The following is a 25269-nucleotide window of genomic DNA, read 5'->3' as shown; positions in this document are numbered from 1 at the left end:
TACCAGAAAGATATAGAGGTCTCATACACCCCAGGTAGTGTGGTTGCTGACCTTGAGCCAGACATCCTGGAGAGTGAAGTCAAATGGGCCTTAGAAAGCCTTGCTAACAACAAGGCCAGTGGAAGTGATGATATTCCAGCTGAACTATTTAAAATCCTAAAAGATGATGCTGTTAAGGTGCTACACTCAATATGCCAACAAGTTTGGAAAACTCAGCAGTGGCCAGGGGATTGGAGAAGATCAATTTACATCCCAATCCCAAAGAAGGGCAGTGCCAAAGAATGCTCTAACTACCGCACAATTGCACTCATTTCACACGCTAGCAAGGTTATGCTTAAAATTCTACAAGGCAGGCTTAAGCAGTACGTGGACCGAGAACTCCCAGAAGTGCAAGCTGGATTTCGAAGGGGCAGAGGAACCAGAGACCAAATTGCAAACATGCGCTGGATTATGGAGAAAGCTAGAGAGTTCCAGAAAAACATCTACTTCTGCTTCATTGACTACGCAAAAGCATTTGACTGTGTCGACCACAGCAAACTATGGAAAGTTCTTAAAGAAATGGGAGTGCCGGATCACCTCATCTGTCTCCTGAGAAATCTCTATTTGGGACAAGAAGCTACAGTTAGAACTGGATATGGAATAACTGATTGGTTCAAAATTGGGAAAGGAGTACGACAAGGCTGTATATTGTCTCCCTGCTTATTTAACTTATATGCAGAATTCATCATGCGAAAGGCTGGGCTGGATGAATCCCAAACCGGAATTAAGATTGCCGGAAAAAATATCAACAACCTCAGATATGCTGATGATACAACCTTGATGGCAGAAAGTGAGGAGGAATTGAAGAACCTTTTAATGAGGGTAAAAGGGGAGAGCGCAAAATATGGTCTGAAGCTCAACATCAAAAAAACTAAGATCATGGCCACTGGTCCCATCACCTCCTGGCAAATAGAAGGGGAAGAAATGGAGGCAGTGAGAGATTTCACTTTCTTGGGTTCCATGATCACTGCAGATGGTGACAGCAGTCACGAAATTAGAAGACGCCTGCTTCTTGGGAGAAAAGCAATGACAAACCTAGACAGCATCTTAAAAAGCAAAGACATCACCTTGCCAACAAAGGTCCGTATAGTTAAAGCTATGGTTTTCCCAGTAGTAATGTACGGAAGTGAGAGCTGGACCATCAAGAAGGCTGATCGCCGAAGAATTGATGCTTTTGAATTATGGTGCTGGAGGAGACTCTTGAGAGTCCCATGGACTGCAAGAAGATCAAACCTATCCATTCTCAAGGAAATCGGCCCTGAGTGCTCACTAGAAGGGCAGATCCTGAAGTTGAGGCTCCAGTACTTTGGCCACCTCATGAGAAGAGAAGACTCCCTGGAAAAGACCCTGATGTTGGGAAAGATGGAGGGCACAAGGAGAAGGGGACGACAAAGGATGAGATGGTTGGACAGTATTCTCGAAGCTACTAACATGAGTTTGGCCAAATTGCGGGAGGCAGTGAAGGATAGGCGTGCCTGGCGTGCTCTGGTCCATGGGGTCACGAAGAGTCGGACACGACTGAACGACTGAACAACAACATGTTTCTGTATATGTTGGAATCTGCCCAGAGTTGCTGGGCCACTCCGTTAGATGGGTGTGGTATAATAATAATAATAATAATAATAATAATAATAATAATAATAATAATAATGTCAGTTTGGGACCAACCTGTAATCGTTATATTTAAGCCAAAAAAAAAAGTCTGTTCATTTTGCCTGATAGAATATTACGCAGTCTATGTTTAGAATCCCCACCTCCAAAACAATTGCTGGCGTTCCCTTTCCAACCTCTTCCCCTTGTCCTTTGATTTTGCCATGTACTAAATGCCTTGTACTAAATGCCACGTACTAAATAGCACAATGGAATGCTTCTTCAGGAACTTGTGCACGGTGTTAAATTGGCACATTGATTTTAAGAGCATTTATCCACGATCAAAACAATTGCTTGAGTGTAATTATTTTGCGTGGTCGTCCCCTCCGCCTCCGACAAATTGTTTAAGCTAGCACAATGCAAAGTTGAAATTTCCACTCCTTTTAATATTAAACTTGCTCAATATTGCCGGGACTTTCTTTCCATGTTTGATCTATAAACATATGAAGAGAAAATGAACTTCATAAATCACTGGCGACAGGTTCATGAAAGTCCTGCTCTTTTTAAACTGAACAGTAAATGACTATAGTGAAAAATCCAAAAGCGAGTTTGGTAATAAGAGTACATTATTCTTCTGACCTCCGGGTGACCTCTTCTATTGTTTCGTAAATTTTAATGACTATCCAGTTGCCTCTTTTGTCATTCGGCAGTCGGGGTAATCAATTAAACCACAGTGGGCAACCATTTGTCTCACAGGTGTTTACTTGCTTTTGGTGCATGATTCTTTTCCAGGGCCATTAATTTATGGGGAGCCAAACACGCTGAGAAATGCCCATTCTTTTCCAAGGCAAGGAGGCATCTATATTTCATAACCTCCCTTTGCAGAAAGCCCCTATTGTTCTCAGGTAGATTCACAGATGTTAAAGGTGGAAGGAGCATTATTTAGTACAGTCTGCTTGCATGAGAAAGGTGGCTGATTTTCACAATTTAAGCTGCAATGGGGTCTGCAAAGTCCTCCCTTTTGAGCTCAGCAGAATTCTTCCTGTTGGCCTTGATAGGAACAGAATACCTTCTCAAAGGCTAGAGGACAAAAATCACCACATTTATCAATGGGTATTCAGTCTTATTCTCAATAGTTGTCACCCCTTGGGAATTCTTGCCAGGCTTAACTTGTTCAGCAAGAAGAATGTAGAATTAGTTATTATAAAGGTCTTTCACTCCCTAGAGGCAAAATGATTACAGTTCTCTCTTTTCCTGCGTCCTATTATCTCGGAGATTTTCCTGACAGATGGTTATAAGAATAGTCTTATAATTATTACCGTACAAAGCTTTCTAAATGCTCCAGTTAGCAGTACTAAAAAGCAGGCAGGCATTCTAGTGCCTATTACTGCCATTTTGAGGGCCTGTTGAAATGCCCACCTCATGTGGAGCCGCCATGTTTCAATTTCGGATGTGCATGAAAGGCAAGATTAAGTTTGGGGCCTCCTTCAGCATTTTGTAAAATGCCTTGATTTGACTCAGATTGCTTTAGATATCATCACACCATTATAGAAGATAAGGTCATGCGTTAGAGCAAGAGCCCCATAATATTAACAAAAACACATGTATGATAAGTTAAATGAATGAGCAGTGGCCTGTTGTTATAGCAATCTATGTTGTCAAAGTTAGGGGGATATTCACAAAGAGTCGGACACAACTGAACGACTGAACAACAACAACAACAACAACATATATATTGACTGGGCTACATCCAGGCTCCTTCCATCCACCCACAGAAGGCTTTTAACCTAGTGGAAAGATTTAGCTGAATGTGAGGGAAAGGCACCTCTTGCCAATTCTTCTTTCCCCTTGAAGTCCCAAGTACCACCTCTCACACTGTTTCAGAAGGGTCTCCCACACTCTTTAATGTGGGAGGTGGCATGGGAGGCTGTGGCGAGGGGGGGGCGACTTTCAAAAGTGGTGTCCTCCCCCCAGCAGAAGCTGAAGGGATGCTGCAGTCAGTGGCAGTGACGTTGGGGCCAACTCACAGAGCCTCCAACTTACTGTGGTACCTCTGGCTAAGAACTTAATTCGTTCCGGAGGTCTGTTCTTAACCTGAAACTGTTCTTAACCTGAGGTACCACTTTAGCTAATGGGGCCTCCCACTGCCACTGTGCTGCCACCGCATGATTTCTGTTCTCATCCTGAAGCAAAGTTCTTAACCCAAGGTACCATTTTTGGGTTAGCAGAGTCTGTAACCTGAAGCATCTGTAACCTGAAGCGTCTGTAACCCGAGGTACCACTGTATTTCATTCAAGAACTAACCATATCCAGGCCTGCTTAACTTCAGTATGGTTGCTATAGCATGCTGTGGGAGTTAAAAGCTTAGCTGTCATACACCAGAGTCCAAGAGGTTGTTTGGTACTTAAAGCCATCTATGACTCAGCCTCTATTGGCTTATTCTATGAATAGTGTATTAATGGTCCAAGAAACTTTACACTCTTGAAAAAATAGCATTAGCTATATGGGGCTCAGGGGAAAAGCTCGCCATTTATTCATGTTATTATGCAAATTGAGCTTTAATGTCATTTTCCTGATTTACTGACTTCTCAAGCGTTATACCAGCTCAAATTGGTGCAGGTGGAGAATTATATTTACATGTAGAATAACAACATTCATTTCATAATACTCTATTATAATTTGCAAGCTATTACACAATTGGACATTTTGACAAAAAACAAGAACTCCCTACTCATGTTCTTTTGTTTGTGATTTACTTTAGGGTTTTTTTATTAACTTTACCACTTTCCATGACCAGTCAACAGTTCACTCCCACTCCCCATGTCCTCCCTCTGTGAATCAATGCCACAATGTATGCTTGAAGGCAGTCCAGTAGTTATTTCTGTAGAAATAAATTATACACCGCTACTCTGGTACTTACGCCCAGTTTCAGGGCATAATTTGGTATATTTTGAATCTATGGAACTCATGTTGTTAAGAATAAACAGGACAATAGAAGTGGTTGTCTGCAAGCCGTTTCCTCCTCGTGCAAATGGTTTTTAAAAAATAAATTGGCCTGATTAAAATCAGGTGGTTTTGCCTATTGATATTGTTACAAAAGTTGGGTGCCACCCACACTCTCTGCCAAGCTGCAGCAAGATTCCAGGGGGTTGCAGGCACTCCCCCATGGTCTGTGTTGATTTGGAGAACTGAGACATGGTAAAGGATGCCATAGTTTTAATAAATGTAGTTCATTCACATATTTACACCTTCAGTCTGCATGAAGGGAGTCCAGATCAACCGCATGGTCATTTCAAGAGGGGCTTGTACCCCACAGCAGTGCAGCCCTGGAATCAAAGGTACCTCTCCCAGCCAGCCTTCAGCCAGCCTGCCCAAGATGGATCCCAGTCTTTGTTGTCTCCCATCTTCTTCCCAGCACACCTTGCTAAAGACTCCCTTTTCCTGTCACACCCAGTTACTCTGGCAACCTTCTGTCTGCCCAGGCCCAAGATTTCTCTCAAATGGGCCATCAACACCTTTTGACATGTTAATTCCTCTATCCCAGGTGGCTTGGAAAGGAAGCTTAGCCTGTATTTTTCCACTAGCCTGCAAGCTTCCCTTTGGTACTCAAAAATCCTACCATTTATTAAAGTCTATGGTTTTTTTGGGGGGCACCCCACAAATCTATAACAATGTCAATGAAAAAGGCAGCTCTCTGCAGTTAAAGGCAGTGTAAGTGGAGTGTCTCCTACAGTGAAAATAAATGGGAACCCACTGTTAGGCAAACTTCATCTGTGCAAGGGAGCCTGCTAGACTCCTCCAGAGATAAGGAGTTGGGAAATCTGTGCAATACACTCAGAGCCCCAGTCTTACCATTTACTGCAAAGGAGACTTGGTGAATCCTTTATTCCTAAAGCAGGGAGTTCAGCAGAACATCTCATTATAATGCTTTCACACCCATGCACGCCCTTCCCTTTACAATCCCTCCAACCTAGACATACTTCTGGTTTGTTCACAAGTTTTCTTGTCCTGTTCTTTCTTAGGCATGGGTATGAGAGGGTTTGGGGTTGTTTGCCCCACCGCTTTCTCCAGGAAAACCCTCTGTTTACCACTGAATCAGAGCAAACATCAGCTGGGCTTCCTGCGGATTGATGTTTGCTCTGATTCAGCAGTAAAGAGGAGGTTTTCCCTGGGAAAGTGCCTAGAAAACATGGAACAGGTGACACTGTGGATGAACCCTCTGTGTTCTTATCATCCTGACCAGCCACTGGGTTAAAGGACCCAAACAATTTTTTCCTCCTGGCGCCCTTTGCCTCACTGCTTGCTTCTCTGCTGGAGAATATGCTCTCCCGCTTATGCACCACAATGGACATGGGAGCATCCTAGGTGGCTGACCCCAGCTGTATGACATTACTTCTGGTCTGCCTGTGTTTACACCTGGTTGTTCCGAGGATGCCAGAGACCTAGTGCTGGTAGCAGATTTCTGGTCTGCAGTGTATAGATTATAAATGCTACAATTACAATTTAATCCATAATCTCCACTCTGTGCTATGTGATTTCATAAAGCCTCACTTATCTACTTATATGTTCCACAGCCATTGCAAAAAATATATATATGGGGCAAGCAACCAGGAAGCATGATGTGAATGATGGTGAATGTTGCGGTTTCATTGCTTGCAATATCTTCTCTGTTACTGATATTTAAAGAGAACGGCATCATACTCAAAGGAGTGCTTGATTAATTGTTCATGTGTAGTGAAACTGAGATGGATAAAATACAGAAGGAAAAACGTTTTTAAAAGAAGAGGGGTGAGGATGCTGTTTTATTAAAAGCTCCAAATCTGTCATTTTGCTGTGTAAATAAGCAATCCACAAACAGGAAGCCATTATAAATAGTTACAATAAATTTGATTCGGAGAAAAAAAATGCAAAGCATGTTACTTGTCTAGGCTGGTGCCTCCTCTTTCATTGCTTTCCCTCTCTTTGTCTTTCGATAATTTGCTGAAAACATTGTAGCCTACTTCTAAATGGACTAATCCATGCAAATTTAAAATGTGCTCCAGTATATGCCTAATAAGATGTAAGTTGCATTGAATTCACCTTGACTTACTCATAGGTTTGCAGTCTTAGGCTATTATTGATCCATCTTGCAGAAATGAAAAGCACACCTTTCAAGGGATAACTTCTCAGGACCTTCCTTCTGGTCATCTTGTGCTCTTATTATGACCACAATTTCATTTTTTTTTACATGACCCAGAAACCCTAAGCATATACTGCTCATGTCTGTTGACGTCATAGAGTCATAGAACTGCAAAGTTGGAAAGGAACCCAAGAATCATCTACGAGCAAGGGGTGGAACAGCACTGATTAGCCATAACCCTGATGTTGCACATTCCATCTAGATATGCATGTACATCATGAATCTCTGTAGGGAGGGCACCTTTCCACATACAGGTGTATGTGCCCAAGATCTGGAACTCTAAATGATCAGTGTTCCAGATTCCATGGAATACTTCAAATGTATATCTATATAAAGGCTACCTGCCTACAGGTATTCACAATCTACATGCAGATGTCAGGGAAGAGTCTAGAGAGAATATGCAGTGTTGGTGGTGGGGCTATTCATCACAACCCACTGTTTGCTCCTTTGTTGATGTCTGTAAGATATATTAGCATTCATATAAGGCTGTAGTTTGTGCCCATTTTTTTGGGGGGGGGAGGTATTGAATTTCCATTTACTTGGCATTTGAAACATTTCACTACTCCACTACTAACCATCCAGCTCCTTTATTAGCCTGGCGCTTAGCTCCTAATAGTTCAGGTTTTACATCATCATTCAACAAGGAAATTGGGAAGCTAAGGAGAAGTGCAACCTCATCAGCCAGCCCTCAGTTTGAAATCCACCATTCTCTCTGTTAGAACACACTTGATTCTTATTTCCCCTACTGTTTTCCCCCTTATGACCTATAGGAAGCACAACTGTGTGTCCCACTGTCTGATTCTTTAGCCAAAGGCACAAGGACTGAATACGTATCTCTCAGACACTTGTTCTCGGGTTATTCGGAACATGTGTTCACAGTATTATATTGCTTATAATGAAAAGGCAGAAGGATTTAGCTCACTTGAGTAAGCCTATTCCCTAGCAGTTCATTTATCAGTAACTTCACAGCTGCTTTATGGCTTATTTATTAAAATAAAAATTAAGAAGAGAAATCTGTTGATGTCAGATTTATTCGGAATGAGAAGACTTGCCACCTGACATATCTGGGTAATTAGAGAGAGGGGCTTTAACAGAAGGCTGGGGTTGGGCTACGATATTGCTTCATCTCATTTTATCACTTTTCAGCTATGGCCAATGCATTGAGTTGTCAGTAATTCTCTAGCATAGAAAACAGGGGTGTTGAAACAGCTCCTCCTTTTCTAGTAGCCTCTGTATTACAAGGGTCATGCCATTTCCACCATTTCCCCCATTGGAATGTCATTTCCTGTCAGGGACTGGGCAGAGGAAGAATGGTGGAGACTGCCTCACTGGCCTGACCCTTCCAGAGAAGAAGGAGGAGGAGGAGACAATTCAGAATTACAACAGGGAATTGAGGGAGGTCACAGCTTAAAGGCAGATGAGGGGGAAAGCTGGGAAATAATGGGAGAGGAGGAGGAGGAAGAAGAGGAAGCATCAGGAGGGCAACAATGTCTTTAGAAAGCATTCCAGATCCCCCCTCTCCCAGAACCATTCCAGATCCCCCCTCTCTCAGAACCCGGCGAGCCTTGAAAGTAGGAGTGCAAAGGGCTCTGAAGCAAAGGGCCCCCAGCGCCACCTGCATGAGGAAGTGGGAGAAAAAGGGGGTGGAGAGTCACTCGGGACAATGCCATTATTCCAAGGGGCTGTGTTCAAAGCCTCTCTTTGTAAATATTGAATAAAAAGCAGATGGTAATAACTTTTCCTTGTCTTATACGTTCCTGGCAACTTGCTATGAGAGTTGCTTCCTCTGTGCCTGACATCTGCTGTCAAAGAATCAATCAGGTGACTCTTAGAACAGAGGTACAGGCATCCAGAGCCTGCATTGTCAATTGATAGCTGGCCAGTGACCTTTCCAAAATGTGCACATCTGTGCATTCTCTCTTCCTTTCTTCTCATTCCCAAGAGTCCTTCATATAAAATGTTGCAATCTTCTTAATCAGGATAGCACAAATTGCAAGGGCCTTGTGTTTTATGTCTGCCTCAAGCATTGGGGCATGTTAACATCAGTGCTGAAAATCTATAACCTGTGTAAAAGTAGGAAGGCAAAGTGCTGGCATCTCCCTTGATAGCCTTCCGACACGTCTGAGGCAATGCAAGGGTTGCCATTAAAGTGCCTCAAAAGTATCAGTGTGTATGTCAACAGTTATCTGCCTATGAATCCCTGGCACTGAAGTGATAGTGTCAGGTGGCTGCAACCTGAGGTGAAACACTCTAAAGGGCACTGGTGTGAAAACACCCTGAAACAGTCATGTTCATTTTCTCACTATCAAGACAACACCTACCCCAATGCCTCCTAGAGACCATAAATGAAATGTTATGTGACCTGTGGCAATTGGAGAGAGAGCAGCAGAATGAAATTCAGCAGGGACAAATGTAAAGTGTAACACATGAGGAAACTCTCTCTCCCTCCCTCAAATATCCAGGGAATCTAATGTAATGCTTGCAGAATATTCCTATCTGCATGGACTTTGCAATCTGATGCGTTGTTTTCGTGTGAATTCTTTCAGCAGGTTGAAAAAGGATGTATGGCATAAGTCACAAATGTAAGTCACACATTCATGTCCGTTGCTCAATAGTGTATTCATCAGTTATTATGGAAAATATGGTGATGCTCGCAGAAAGGTAGCTATCTCCTCCCAATTGGAGGGGAAATTCTCTTTGGGATACCCAGCAGCAAAGATACATGCATGGAATTCTTCCTCTCTCTCTCTCTCTCTCTCTCTCTCTCTCTCTCTCTCTCCCTCCTACCCCATAGTAAGAGCTATGGACCCACTCACAGTGACCCCCACCTCAGTGTGTGAAGACAATAGCTATGGCAGGTGGAACACACTCAACAAGTTGTCTTGGCCACAACTTTTTTGATTACAGATGTAGGTAGGGTTTGGTTCAGGTATTGTGTGCATATCCATTATTTGAGCAGGGTTGTGCCTGGGATATGGGCCATGTCAAGACGCAGGTCAACTGAGGTGCATGCCTCCCCCCAGCCACTGCTGGAATCTGTGTGGCATGTCTGCCCCATGCTTGTTTTCTTGTATAAGAAATGGAAGGAAGGGGAAATCATGAAGGAAGAGCACACATGAGTAGCCAACAGTTGCAGGCAAGTCAGGCAAGTCAGAATGAGCTTGGGCTTGCAAGAGAGGTATAATAATAATAATAATTAATGGATTATTTGGCTATGTTCAAAGCCCCAGCAGCATGGCCAATGGTCAAAAATGATGGCAGTTGTAGTCCAACAACATCTGGTGTACTTGATAGAAAGTCACAGACTAAGAAATAACTCTAGACTTTGTCATAAAGGTAAAGGTAAAGGTACCCCTAACTGTTAGGTCCAGTCGCGGATGACTCGGGGTTGTGGCACTCATCTCACTCTATAGGCCGAGCGAGCCAGTGTTTGTCCACAGACAGCTTCTGGGTCATGTGGCCAGCATGACTAAGCTGCTTCTGGCGAACCAGAGCGGCGCACAGAAACGCCGTTTACCTTCCCGCCGGAGCGGTACCTATTTATCTACTTGCACTTTGACGTGCTTTCGAACTGCTAGGTGGGCAGGAGCAAGGACTGAGCAACAGGAGCTCACCCTGTCATGGGGATTCGCACCGCCGACCTTCTGATCGGCAAGCCCTAGGCTCTGTGATTTAGACCACAGCGCCACCCGCATCCCAGACTTTGTCATATCTGCATGCAATTTTAAACTTATATATTTTAAAAGATACTTGCTGTAGCTGAAATGTAGTGTGGGTTTTTTAAAAGAAGATGAAGAAGAAGATAGAAACAGACTTCTTTGTTTGTTTTTTAAATGCTAGTGCAAAGGAAGCTGCGGGTCACCATATCCACTTTTTGTCTTGGTCTTGTACGCTGTCACCCTGGAACTGTTAGCACCAGTATCTCTTAGTTAGCACTATACCAGGATACAACTTGATGATCTGTGATGTGCCTATCAGCCATCTAGTGATGATTTGATAGAAATCTTGTGAACCATATTTCATTAAAAAAAATCTATTCAGCTGCTTCGATTAATTATGCTTGCAGAAGGCAAAAACTGTCACTGGCAAGTGCCTTATCTGTGATATTTTGACTGATTTGAGAATTGAGCGATAATTGTTTTTGTAATGATTTTCTTCTCTTAGAATTATGGGGAAACCATTAATCACCAGCAGGGTCTCAGACTAAAGAAACAGAACGAGATCCATCTCTCTACTTAATGCAACTAAATCAAGCAAACAAATTAACGTGCAGAAATGACTGATTGGAAGAGTTTTTTTTTTTTAAAGTGGTCAAATATATTTTCGAACGTGAAACAACTGTACATGCCCACATTGAATGTGTGCAGCTAACGTTACATATTGATTTTGTATTTAGCCTATATGCTAGAGCAGTAGGCTTCAACCTTTTCCAACCCATGTCCCACTTTTAACCCCAACATGCATCTAGACTCTCATTGCTTAATTTTTAAACATATATTTGTAAGATAGTTGTGAGGTTGTTTCCATACACCTTAGCTAGGTAGCAGATTCCATGATCTCCAGTTGAAGACTTATGTTTTGCTGAAACCTCAAGTTCTGCATCAATTTGTATAAGTTGATTACAGCAAAGCTTATGGCATAATAAATATGCTTGCCTCTAAGCTCCAAAAGTCTTTATTTTTGACTACAGATAGACATTCTAATTCAAAATCATACTGTATATGATACTAATACATACTAATACAAAATCATACCCATCACTGTGAGCTGGGTTCAGGTGGTCCTGTTCTGAGAAAGCCAGATGCCCGATCTGAGAAAGATGTGTGAATTCTGAAAGAGTGAAAATATGCAATAAACACCTAAAAATGCTTTAAAAAAAAAGATTCCAGATTCAGGAGGAAATGGTCCCCTATAACTGTGAGAAAAAGTAATGCATTCTTTAAACAATCACAATTAGGTTTCAAATCTTTCAGAGCAGTTATAATCTAATTGCTACTAGAAATTATTCACAATTATAAATAAAGAAACTTTAAAGATTAGTTTGTATAAGGCTCATATAACCCTAAGTATTATGAAGTGAACCAGCCTTTCTTCCATCAATGAACTAAAAAAAAAGGGGGGGAAGCATAGCAAAAACTGCTTATGGGTTTTATAGTGGAAAATTGTAGTAAAACACCCTTCAGTTGTTGGTTACTTAGCAGTCTTTATAAGATTTTCAAACATTGACATAAGTGCATGTTGAAACATAATAATTACAATTATATATCAGTTTTTAATACCTTTAATTCTAAAGGCTAGGGGGGAAATCAATGGAAGTATAATACTGAAAGCTTTAATGGAATAATAATAATTGGATTGCTTTTTAAAAAAGACTATGTAACTTTCTGTTTTTTATCATTGCCCCCACTTTTTTTGTTTGCTTGCTACAAGGCTTAATGAAAGCCAAATTCATTTAGGCTACATAACATAGAAGGAAATTACATCCAACCAGTTGGCTAGGGAGGGAATCCTTTTAGTATGTTGCTGCTTTTCTGTATCTCTCGTGTTTGGCAAAAGTCCCAGTTCTCTGTCATATGCCCACACAAGATTATGTCTGTTTAGTGTTCACTCATGTTTGCGTTTAGGTAAAAGATAAAGATTCCAGGTTCCTTTTCAGTATTACATTTTCTTCTGTGGTAGGACTTATTTTGCTCTAAGACTACTGGGCAGGGTGGTGGGAAAAGAAAATGTATCAGGACTTGGATAAATCCCGACCCAAAGCAGACAACCAATTTGGAGAGATTTAGGGCACATTTGAGCCATAGCAGAATCTTCCTGAAATGCCCCAAACTGAAGTAGGCACCCCCCAAAATAATTCAGAGCAGTTTGGAGATCTAAATATTTAGATCACCAACCACCAGCACCTGTGTGGTAGGTCTGCAAAAATTGAAACGTTTCTTCCCAATCTTGCCACATAATGAAATTGCCAGGGTGGAGTGACAAGGGGAGGAAGAGCTCTTTCATGACTGACAGAACTAGCTTCTAATAAGAGAGAATGGTTTTACCAGGGCTCTCCCAATCGCAGTGAATTGGGGGGAAAGGGTGTCTCTGAATTTTTTTACACATCACTTGGGAAGACAGGTGAACTAATACCAGTGTACTGGAAGAAGCAAAGTTCACCAGTGTTGAAGCAATGATTCTTCAACATCAACTTCTTTGGACTGGTCATGTTGTGCAGATGCTTGATTATCGTCTTCCAAAGCAACTACTCTATTCCAAACTTAAAAATGGAAAGCGTAATGCTGGTGGCCAACAAAAGAGGCTTAAAGACTGTCTCAAGGCATTTTTTAACTGTACCCTTATGTTTTATTCAAAGGGTAAACTTGAATTAAACCCAGCTGTTTACTTGAATTACAAAAGTAACATGATTCAATATGAAAATAAGAAACTGTCTACAGATCTCTGACAGTAGTAAATTGCAATATACAATGCATACAGGAGTTATACAGAGCAACAAACTCTTCTGCAAAACAAAAATACTTTAATACCTTTAAAATCCAATTTCTTTTTAAATCCATTCATGAGAAAAGGTTTGAGTCAGAGTTCACACCTCAATTAGTCAAGCCTCAGGCAGCTACATTACAGCTATTATATATACAAAGTGACATTTTTTTTCTTTTCACCAGCCATTTTAAACCAAAGTTTTCCTCTCTTTCAGCATTCCCATTTCCTTGCCCAAATCCAAAGCCATCTTCAAATCATGAGAACTGAATTTGTTGAACACCAGAGATCTGTTGATAAGATGTTGTATAAACCATAACATTTTGTTGTTGGCCATCTGCAGTTATTAAGCCTGCTGGCAACTGGTTAGTAAATGCTTCCTCTGTGAGCTCCTCACTAAGGCCATCTGCTGTGGTAGCTGCTCCAATACCCTTTTTTCCTTTCATGGCCTCTCTGAACTTCTGAAGGTACAACTTCAAAGGTTCCACGTAGCTGTCAAATCCCAGAGTGGACACGGCAAAAAGAATATCCTCCCCATTTATAGTCTTCCGTTTTTCTTGATGACACCTCTCACTTGCTTCTGATGTTATAAAGCTTATGAATTCACATATGCACTCCTGAACACATTCCTTTGCAAATTGGCCATTTGGTTGGACAGAAATAAGACATGCTATTTCAATGCAGTTTTGGACTTTAAACATTATAAGTCACTATTTTCTTTTCTTTTTCTTTTTTTCTTTTAAAATATCTTTGAACAGGAGAATCTGAAGGCAACTACTTTGAACCTGTTCTGATTAGGGCTGTACAGTGGCACCATTTCCTGTTGTATTTTGTATTCATCGCAAGCAGTGCAGTTTCCTCAGGAGTTTGCCTTTTGCCTAAAAGCACATTATTCGTCTCACTGTTCACTGTGGCAAAATTATTTAGCTTTCAAGTTGCAAACTGCACTAAATCACAATTTATATTCACTAACTATCAGTACAGGGTACTGGGCATCATTTTCTGGTGGTGGGATGCCATCTTGCCCTCAGGATTGTGTGTGCCTGCTGCCTGCACTATGTGCTGGCATGTGCGTGTGATGTTGCACATCCGAGTTGCAGTGACCAGCTTCAGCTCCTCTTCCTCCTCCTTTCTGCAGCCAGTGAGGCACCCTTTGCCGCATGGAGGGGCTCACACTCGGAGGCAGAGAGACTCTGCCTCCATGTCCAAGGCCACCACCCGAAAAGGGTGTCTCGCTGGCTGGCTGCGGAGGGCGGAGCTGAACTGCTTCTCTCTCGTAAGCAGTGCCACAGCGGCCCGCCAGCTTTTGTCATTGACTTTGTGGGTGCCTGGAGTTGGCTCCTATTTCTGGTGGAGACAAAGTTGCAAGGACAAATCCATTTTGAATGATCTTCATGTAAAGGTCACATCACAACTATGGATGTTGAAGAATTCTGACAGAAATGGGAGCAGAAATTGCTGAGGTTCAATTATTTGCCCCATGTCCAGAACGGAAATCTCCTACAGTATTCCCTGTGGCTGTTGCTTTCAATCTGCAAATGATCCGTAACTGATTACACACCCACCCTTTGCATTGAAATGAATGCAGCGGAATAACATCACGACAATGTAATTTACACAATTTGCATAATTCATTACATATATTAGGGAAGGTACCTATTCCCCCCCCCCCCAGCAGACAGTGAGACAAATTGTATAGCTTTGAGCAAAATGAAACCTCAAGTCCAGAAGAAACTGTGCTGCATGTGACAAATACAGGCTGCAACAGAAAACAATGCCTTCATATATCCCTAATCGCAAACTACATGCCTTCAGAGTATGTCTGCAGTGTTCACACATTGTCTGCAGTGTTCACACATTTCTGCATTCCAAGCAAAGATGCCCAACTGCTTAACATTTCGGATTTACGGAACAGTTGAAATGCTGTCAAAAGACCTAGTAGTTAAAGCATGTGCAAATGCAATAATTGTCCACCCTTCTTTACCTATTGATTATTGCTTGGTGTTAATAATTATGGGTTGTATCCAGCACTGTCATTCTGCCTGTGCAGCGTACTTTCTCTTGCACCAGAGAACTTGCCCTTCCTCTTCTTTCTCCTACATCCCCACCCTCAACATCTGTTCCAGATTGTTGCCTTTCTAGAGATGTTTTTGGGGTTGTACAGGAAAAATCTGTGAAAATCTGGATTCGGTCCTACTTTTCACTGTGTATAAAGACTGCATCAAAATATTTGTTTTAACATTATATTGAACTAAAAAAAAAAGGTAAAAAGGAGGTTTGAGATATAGTGCAATTGGCTTTTACCATTTGGGAACACCAGGCATATGGGATATTCAGTTTAAAGTTGTTTTCACAAGTACAGTATCTGTATGGCCTAAGCATGCATCACAGTATGACTTTTACGGTGGACTGAATATGGGACCTACTCCATGCAAAGCATGTGGTCAGCTACTGAATGAAAACCCTGTCTCATGGCTATAGTTTCTTTTCTCTTTCCCCCTTTTTTGATGGTGTGGATACTTACGGAACATAATGTAGAAGGGGTTAGGGTTATTTTCATAGAATTTCATTCATTTCCAATTTGTCTTCTCACTGAGCTTTCTAGATGGTGACTTCACATACACACCTACAAAGTGAAAATGTCAGACAGATGTAAATTTAACTCTGCAGGCCCTTCGAATGCAGCCCATTATTTTCACCTCTCGAGCTGTTGTTTAACATGCATAAACCTCCAGCAACCAGCGACACTGGATGTAATTTAGTGTCATTTATAGCCTCCTATTTATCCATCCCTACTTGTGACTAGTTCTTCCCAAGCAAGTGTAAAAGACAGAGAAAGGAGCTTAGTGCTGCAGAATTCTTGTGAAATATTACTGTTAACAGAAATGTTGTGAGCTGGTGATATTCTGTGTCCTTTGCATTTGCTGGAAGTCCTGTATCCATCACGGTTGCATGCTGTGTTGTATGTTGCAAAATGTGTTTAATATTTCCATAGTCCACCTTCAAATGTGCCTGATTTTGGCCTTGATATTCTCTTGCAGTAGTGATCATGCCACCAGGGCGTAGCAAGGTAAATTGGTACCCGGGGGCAAAAAAAAAATTGCGCCCCCCAGGCAAGGGAAGGTCAGGTGATACCCGGTGCGGAAAATTTCTTGTCAACCCCCCCCATTGACACCCCCCCCCCCCGCAAAAATGGTTTTACGTTATTTCATATTTTCTTACAAAGGAATAATAACAAATAATTAAAAAAAAACCTTTTATTTATATCCCACTCTCCCTGGCCAAAGTCGGGCTCAGGGTGGCTAACATCAGATACATAACATTGGTATAAAATCAAACAATAATTAAATTACCTCCTGAAAACATCTCAAAATCAAATTAAAGTCTAATTAGATGGCTTTCCACAGGGTTAGGGTTGGGAACAGTAAGTGTTCTGTGAACTGAAATTTCAGCCTTCATGACATAGGAAAACAGCCAAGTGAACAGCTATTTTGGTGGAGGAGGGTCAAGATATTAACCGATATGCATGAAATTTCATATATAGCTATATAATCCCTAGTATAGTAAGATAAGACCTTCGGAGCAGGCATTATAAAAAAAAAATTCCTTGATAATTTGTCACCCCCTCCATTATGGAACCCGGGGCGACCCGCCCCCCTCGTCCTCCCTTGCTACGCCCCTGATGCCATAAAATTGCTTTGGGATACTTCATTGGAAGTGATCAATAAATGAAATGGTGATGGTGATAATGATAATGATAACCATTTTTATTTTCATGTATGCTGGAACCCACACTAGCTGTTATGGCATCCAAAGTTATGCCTAGAGGAAACTTGACATCTTTCCTTATACTGGGTAGCAGGGTGCAATAATGATGGTGATAATGAGCACAGATCATAATCAAAGTTCTTGGGTTATTTCTGTAAGTCAATGTTTAATGAGAGACATGTAAGCATTCTCTGGTTCATAAGGCATATATCAATATCATGGGGTAGTCTATCAAGAACAGTATTTTTCTTCTGTGTCCTCAGTGCTTCTTCTTGTCCCAATTTCAGCACAGGTGATGTTTTTGAGTGATTTACCTGTTAGTTAGTTCTGCATCTTCCCACCAATTTACTCAGCTGGCCCAAGGTGAATACAAATGAAATTGCTATTCCATTGAATACATTGCATAAACTGGAGAAAGTAAAAAAATAATGTGGATAGAATAGATTAAGAAATGCTCAGCATTTCAATACCTTCTTCATATATTTTAAAATCTCTTGACATCATAGAACATAGAATAGTACAGTTGGAAGGGACCCTGAGGGCCAGTGTGGTGTAGTGGTTAAGAGCGGTAGACTCATAATCTGGTGAACCAGGTTCGCATCTCCACTCCTCCACATGCAGCTGCTGGGTGACCTTGGGCTACTCACACTTCTCTGAAGTCTCTCAGCCCCACTCACCTCACAGAGTGTTTGTTGTGGGGGAGGAAGGGAAAGGAGAATGTTAGCCGCTTTGAGACTCCTTCGGGTAGTGAAAAGCGGGATATCAAATCCAAACTCTTCTTCTTCATCATCATCATCTGATTCAACCTGATGCAATGCAGGAATCTCAACTTAAAGCTTCCATGGCAGATGACCATCCAATATCTGCTTAAAAACCTCCAGTCAACCACCTTCCAAGAGAGCCCATTCCACTGTCAAGCAGCTCTTACTGTCCAAATGTTCTTCCTGATGTTTAGTCAGAATCTCGTTTCTTGTAACTTGAAGCCAAGCTATGGAAGCCTTACTGAAATCAAGATACACTATGTCCACAGCGTTCCCCTGATCCACCAAGCTTGCAACTCTAACAAAAAAAAGAAATGAGATTTGTCTGGCATGACTTGAGAAATCCATGTCGGGTCTTAGTAATCACAGCATCCTTTTCTAAGTGCTCCCAGACAAACTGTTTAGTTATCTTTTCTAGGGTCTTTCCTGGTATCGATGTCAAGCTGACCAGTTGGTAGTTACCTGGGTTTTCATTTCCCCCACATTTTGAAGATGGGACAACATTTGCCTGCAGTGACCTCACACGTTCTCCAAGAATAATGTGTTTTGAATTTACTTGCTTCTGAAAAGGAGTTTCACTTAATTGCACAAGTCCTCTTGGGGTGGTGGGTAGGGAACAGACAATCCTCGCATGGCACCAGGGGAGTGCCCGCGGCGGGGGGGGACTGCCCGCCAGGGGTTGCAAGCTCTAACCACTGGGCGTATTTGCACGATCGGCGGACGGATTTTCATGGTGCCAATTGCGAAAATACACCCACTGAGGGTGCAAGTGCCGCAACGCCAATCCGTCAAGGGGGAGAGGTTGTCACTCCCCTTAGGTATGACACCCCGCGCGGACCGGTTAGGGTTCAGCCCTGCCTAGTTCTGAGGTCTCAATGGACAGGAACAAGGGGATCAGATCCAGCAGATCTCCACACTACCAATCATGCTGAAGAGTCAATGGACCCAGATATCCCTGCTCCAGATATCTGGATGTGCTCCACAACAGCTGCCCAGACCAGTGATCAGTCTCCTCTCCTATCTCCCTCAGGGCCTTAAGAAGAGAAGAGACAGACAAACAAACAAACAGACAGACAGACATGAGCTCCAGAACTGCTGCTGAAGTGTACTTGGAGCAGGGGAATTGTATGGCAGCACCTGCCTGGATGCAGGCATGGATGAGAGCTAGGGAGGGTGGAGCACCTATATTAGCTCCCAGCGTGAGCTCCTTTGCTGCTGAAGCAACAAGTATTACCAAATTCCAATCTTCCTGACCAAGGAAAACAGACCGTGAGGCTGCTGCCCCAGGTGGCAAATGTGTTTGTGGGTCGTTTAATGACAGTGCTATGTAACCTATCCTGCATTCACCTAAGTGACTCAGGTGTGCTATAGGATGCTGCTGTCCTATCACCAAATTGGAGATGAATTTTGATTGCCAGTCTGGTTGGTTTTTGTATGCATAACAGGGTGGGTGATATTTTCCCTTTTGGTTCAGACAGCAAAATGTTGTGGCTGGGCCCTGCTCATTATTAACACATCCCCCAATTATTAGACTACCCCTGGCTTTATTTACTGACCACTGGTACATTTAGAATTCAGCTAAACAAGGCAAGAAGTAAGAACAGAATAAATTTTGTTGTTCAGTCGTTCAGTCGTGTCCGACTCTTCGTGACCCCATAGACCAGAGCACGCCAGAATAAATTTAGTAGTTTCTAAATAGTTATTAAAATATGTGATTCAGGAATTATCCCAATATATTGCATCAGCTCTTCTTTGGGGTTTATGAAGAACAGCATAGCTCCAGTAGGACTCTGCTAATATTACTTTTCAAAGTATTACTTGCATTATAGCATGCTTCTCTTTGGGGTGTATCAACATCTCTACAAAATCATGGAGGAGCTGGGGAGCGGTTCTGTTTCCTGCAGTATGTGAAATGATTCTGGTGGATTAGACGTGATTAAGAAGCACAGCAACTAAGTCTGCTCAATCTTTCCTCCGTTATGAAATTTCTTATTAGGAGAGTTGCAAAAATGAGGGGGAGAGAGAGTGTACAATAACAGTTTTGGCGCATGAGCACAGTGCTTTGGCACAGTTTGCTATATGGATGTATGATCATGTCAGGATCATTTAACACACTCCCAGATATTTGGCCCTTGGCACTAGGTAGACTATCTCCCTCGTATATTGGTAGTTAATAAAATATGTGACACAGGAATGATCAAATATAGAGCATCAGCTGCATTTTACCAAGCCACATCTTTGGTCCATCTAACTGTACACTGGCAGGCAGCAGCCAGGGTTTCAGATAGTGTGGAATAAAAATTTATCATTTCCGCCCTGAGGCTTGGGAAATTTCCCTGAGTGATTTGAAATTTACCACGTGTTATTCTCTGAAAGAGAACTATTTGAAAATGATTCATACAGGGTATTTAACTGTGAGTAGGTTGCCTAGGATGTATAAACAGAATCAGATACGTGTTGGAAATGGGAGGAACCTTTTTTCCTATGTGATGGACATGTAGAAAGGTAAAAGAATATTGGGAAATGATTTGTAATGAATTGAAAAAAAATGTTTAAATTTTGTTGGGAATAACCCAGAAAAAAATCCCCAGGTGCCAGAAAAGTTCATTTATGTATGCAGCAACAGCGGCCAGTGTTCTGTTAGTCCCAAAATGGAAAGTGAGCGAGGTCCCATGTAAAGAGGATTGGCAATTTAAGATGTTAGAATGTGCAGAACTTGCAGGCTTTACATACAGAATCAGAGAGCAAGAAGAACATATATTTAAAGAAGAGTGGAAAATATTTATTGAATACAGTATATGGAAAATAATTGTACACAGCTGAAAACGCTGGCAAGTATTAAGATAAATTCAACACAGTAAACAATACTTGATTGAAGTAAGAGTGGAAAATTGATTTGAATGGTTACAGTAAAATGTGCAGGAATGTATGATATGTAACATGAACCATGGGAGGAGAAGAAGGGAAGTCACTGGGTATTTTAAAGTTTGTAAAATGTTTATTTTGAAATGTAGAAAACTGAAAACTCAATTAAAAAAGTTATTTTAAAAATCTCTTTTTTTCCTATTCTGAATTCACAGAATTTGCTCAAAATACATTTTTTTGTAATGGCCAACATTTTGCTCCTGCCATACCGTAAAATGAAACTAGGTCTGGAGCATAGTGAAGGAAGCAAATAGGTGGCTAGCTTTCCCAACATGCCTGGTGCAAAAGAGGAGGAGGAGGAGACCACCCTTGGGGGGGGGGGGATAAATAAGCTGTATTTCTGCCACTGCTAATGGTGATCCCCACCTCTGAGAAGACCATTTCTCCTCCCTCTATAGAAATCTGGTGAAAGAGTTTCCCAGTTTCTCTGCTCACAGATGAAAAGGCCATTAAGTGTCCAGTTCTCCTTTCAATCAGGGACCTTCCTATCTCTACCTGGAGGTGTCAGGAATTAAACCTGCATGTAAAGCAGGTACTGTGCTGTCACAAAGCTAAATTTGCCTCCCAGAAGGGCTAGAGGTGGCCACAAACTTGGGTGGATTAAAAAGGGAATTAGACAAATTCATGGAGGCGAGCCTTATGTTCTGCAGTGGAGGTAGAACATGGCTACCATGAATAGTTCTCACGGATAGCCTTATGTTCTACTTCCACTGTCAAAGGCCTCTGAATAGCAGGTGCTGGGAATCGCTGGTGGGAAGTGTGCTATTGCACTTGGTTTCTGCTTGTGAGCTTCCCATAGGCATCTTATTGGCCACTGTGAGAACAGATGCTGGCCTTGATGGATCCATGGCCTGATCCAGCTCTTCTTACATTCACATGCAAAACTCTTCCCTTGTTTTGGTTTTCATATTTTTAAAAAATGGTTTGAATACTTATGGGAACTATGGCTACTTTACAGAACTCTGTTCATTTTTAATTTGTCTTATCACAGAGCTTTCTAGGTGGTGACTGCCTATACGGACACATACGGAGTGAAAATGTCAGGCAGATGCAGGTTTAAGCTCTAGAGAGCCTTAAAGCTTGGCCCCTCATTCTCATCTCTCAAGCTGTCATTTAACATGTATAACCTCCAGCAGCCAGGGACATTGGAGGTAGATGTAGTGCCATTTATAGCCACCCATTTCTCCATCCCTGAACCAATAAATAACATGCACGGAAATGTTACTTAAATGTCTGACATTCAGAATCTGAATAACATTTTGGTTATAATGAAATGTTCATGTTATCTGAAAGTTTTGCATTGTGTCCGTGCTTGTGTGTGTGTTCCAAAATCTAACTATTTCAGAAATGAGGAACAAATTAACTTTGCAATCCTGTCCTTTAGTTAAATTGCCTCTATAAGGGTAATATTATGAGAGCTGGACCATAAAGAAAGCTGATCGCCGAAGAATTGATGCCTTTGAATTATGGTGCTGGAGGAGACTCTTGAGAGTCCCATGGACTGCAAGAAGATCAAACCTATCCATACTCAAAGAAATCAGCCCTGAGTGCTCACTAGAAGGACAGATCCTGAAGCTGAGGCTCCAGTACTTTGGCCACCTCATGAGAAGAGAAGACTCCCTAGAAAAGACCCTGATGTTGGGAAAGATGGAGGGCACAAGGAGAAGGGGACGACAGAGGATGAGATGGTTGGACAGTGTTCTCGAAGCTACTAACATGAGTTTGGCCAAACTGCGAGAGGCAGTGAAGGATAGGCGTGCCTGGCGTGCTGTGGTCCATGGAGTCACGAAGAGTCGGACACGACTGAACGACTGAACAACAACAAGGGTAATATTGCTCTTTCCGGTGCAATTCTCCAAATGTTGGTGGCCTTCACTACATATTCACTCCCACAAGAGAAAAGTGTCTAACTGATTACATCTCTCTCCCACCCTGAGGAGCTATAGCGGTACCCAAGACCAGTGTCCTGGCCCTACAAAGATTTTAATTCCACAGCCATAGGTCTTAGGCAGGAAGTTAGCTCTGAGGTCAATGAAATGAAAAATTGTGGAGTGTTCCAGAAAAGAAGAATAGGGGCACAGCTAGCTTAGACACTGTCATTGTGCAGTGACAATGCTTCAGGAGTTCCTCTACCAGGAGACCAGTGGCCCCAGATATTTTGCAGCAGAATCCACAAGATTTGCCATCAGTGGCAAAAAGCCAAAAAGCACATGAAGACTTAGATCCTTGATCTGGGGATCCTGAAGCAGTTCCTGACCACACTGTCGCGGGCCCTTCGCCCTGTACAGCCCACCCCCGGACGTTTTACGGTCTATGAGTGCTGCACCAGCGACAAACAGTCCCCAGCTGCAGCCCTTCAGACTACTAGCATGGATCCTGCTTACTTCATTCACCACAGACGAGGATATTGTGAATTAAAAAGATGTTTATTGCGTACAAAGCTTGTGGTTGCTGATAAAATAAAGGTTGTTCAATAAGCTTAAAAACAGTTGTCCTATACCGGCCTAATACCTCTAAATATTACCGGCCTAATACCTCTAATAGTAAACTAAATATCAATAACAATGCGTTTCACAATCTCTTTATCCTCTCTGCTAACATCCACCTAAGACTCTAAACTCCCAGCTCTATCTCTTGACTCACACTTCAACTCCAACTCTAACTCCCCGCACTTAACTGCCTCACTGCCCACTGGGAGGGGTGTTATATACCCAGGCTAAGCCCGCCCCTGAGGGTTCTAACTGTCAGAAAAAATTAACCCCTACCTGGCATTGGGCTAGTTCTCCACATACCTCCCTCCTTTTTAGGTTTGTATCAGAGGAGTTACTAGCCAAAGTATCCCTCTGATACAAACAACATTTTTAAACATTAACATAAACAATACATTTTATAACTCTTACCTATATTACCTAACTATAGCATAAACAGTTACATCTTCAGTAAAAGTACATATGGTTGTGAACATTATATACATGCAATATTACATAGTACCAGTGACATGCAATATCGTTGTGGTGATGTCTTGTCTTCGGATCAGCCGTGGCTCCCTGGTTTTCGAGACAACGCATCAGCCACAATGTTCAGGGTTCCTTTTACTGATTTGATGGTGAAATCAAAGTCTTGCAAGATTAATGCCCACCTCATTAACTTGCTGTTGGTCTTCATGGATCGTAGCCAGATCAGCGGTGAGTGATCCGTACAAAGTTCAAATGTTCGTCCCCACAGATACGGCTTTAAACGTTGCAGAGCCCAGATGATGGCCAAACACTCTTTCTCGATCGTCGACAGATGTTTCTCCCGAGGCAACAACTTTTTGCTGAGGTAGACGACCGGATGTAGTTCGTCCTCAGCTCCCGGCTGGCATAACACAGCGCCAAGCCCATCATTAGACGCGTCAGTGTAGACCGTAAATGGCTTGCCAAAATCAGGTGTAGCTAGTATTGGTTGGGATATCAGTGCGTTCTTCAGCTTGTCAAAAGCAGTTTGACAGGCTGCTGTCCACGTGATGGGGTCTGTTATTTTTTTTCCTGTCAGACTAGACAAAGGAGCAGCTATTTCACTAAATTTGGGGATGAATTTACGATAATACCCCACCAGTCCCAAGAATGCTCTCACTTTCTTCTTGGTTGTGGGTTTCGGCCAGGTTGCAATGGCTTCTACTTTTGCAGATAAGGGTTTAATCTGCCCATCCCCAATCATATGACCCAAATATTTGATAGAACTGCCCCCAATGTGACATTTTGCCGCCTTGATGGTTAGGCCTGCCTCTTGGATTCTTTGTAGCACTATTTTTAAGTGCCCTTTATGCTCCTCCCAAGTTTTACTAAATATGGCGATATCGTCAAGATACGCAATTGTAAAGTCATATAACCCATTTAAAACTTTATCCATGAGGCGTTGGAAAGTGGCTGGTGCGTTTTTTAGACCGAACGCCATGACTGTAAATTCATATAAACCGATAGGACTTCTGAAAGCGGTCTTTTCCCTATCTTTTGGGTGCATTGGAATCTGATAGTATCCTTTTGTTAAGTCCAAACTAGATATGTATTTACAGCTTCCAATTTTCTCGATTAAATTGTCGAGCCTAGGCATAGGATAGGCATCTGATTTTGTCACATGGTTAAGACGGCGAAAATCCAGACAAAATCTTATAGTTCCATCGGGCTTATCTAATAAAAGAACAGGGGCTGCCCATGCACTGCTCGAAGGAACAATAATGCCTGCTTTTAACATCTCCTGAACTTCCTCGGTTACAGTCTTTATATAATGGCCTGTAATCCTGTACGGAGCCAATGCAATGGGTTTGGCATCGCCCGTATCAATCTGATGCATTACCCCTTTAGCAATACCTGGTTTATTGCTGAACGTGGGTGCATAGTGTGTCAAAATTTGTTTTACATCTTCTTGTTGGGACTGCGTTAGTTGGGGGTCCAACTTAATGTCAGTTATTGGACAGGGTTTCTTCTCCCTTTCCCAACAAGGTATTGGCATGTCTTGGGGATCTTCTTTAATAGCAAATAATGACCA

This window comes from Lacerta agilis, chromosome 10, assembly GCF_009819535.1.
Source record: "Lacerta agilis isolate rLacAgi1 chromosome 10, rLacAgi1.pri, whole genome shotgun sequence".
In the NCBI taxonomy this organism is placed as follows: Eukaryota; Metazoa; Chordata; class Lepidosauria; order Squamata; family Lacertidae; genus Lacerta; species Lacerta agilis.
This window is presented reverse-complemented; position numbering follows the sequence as displayed.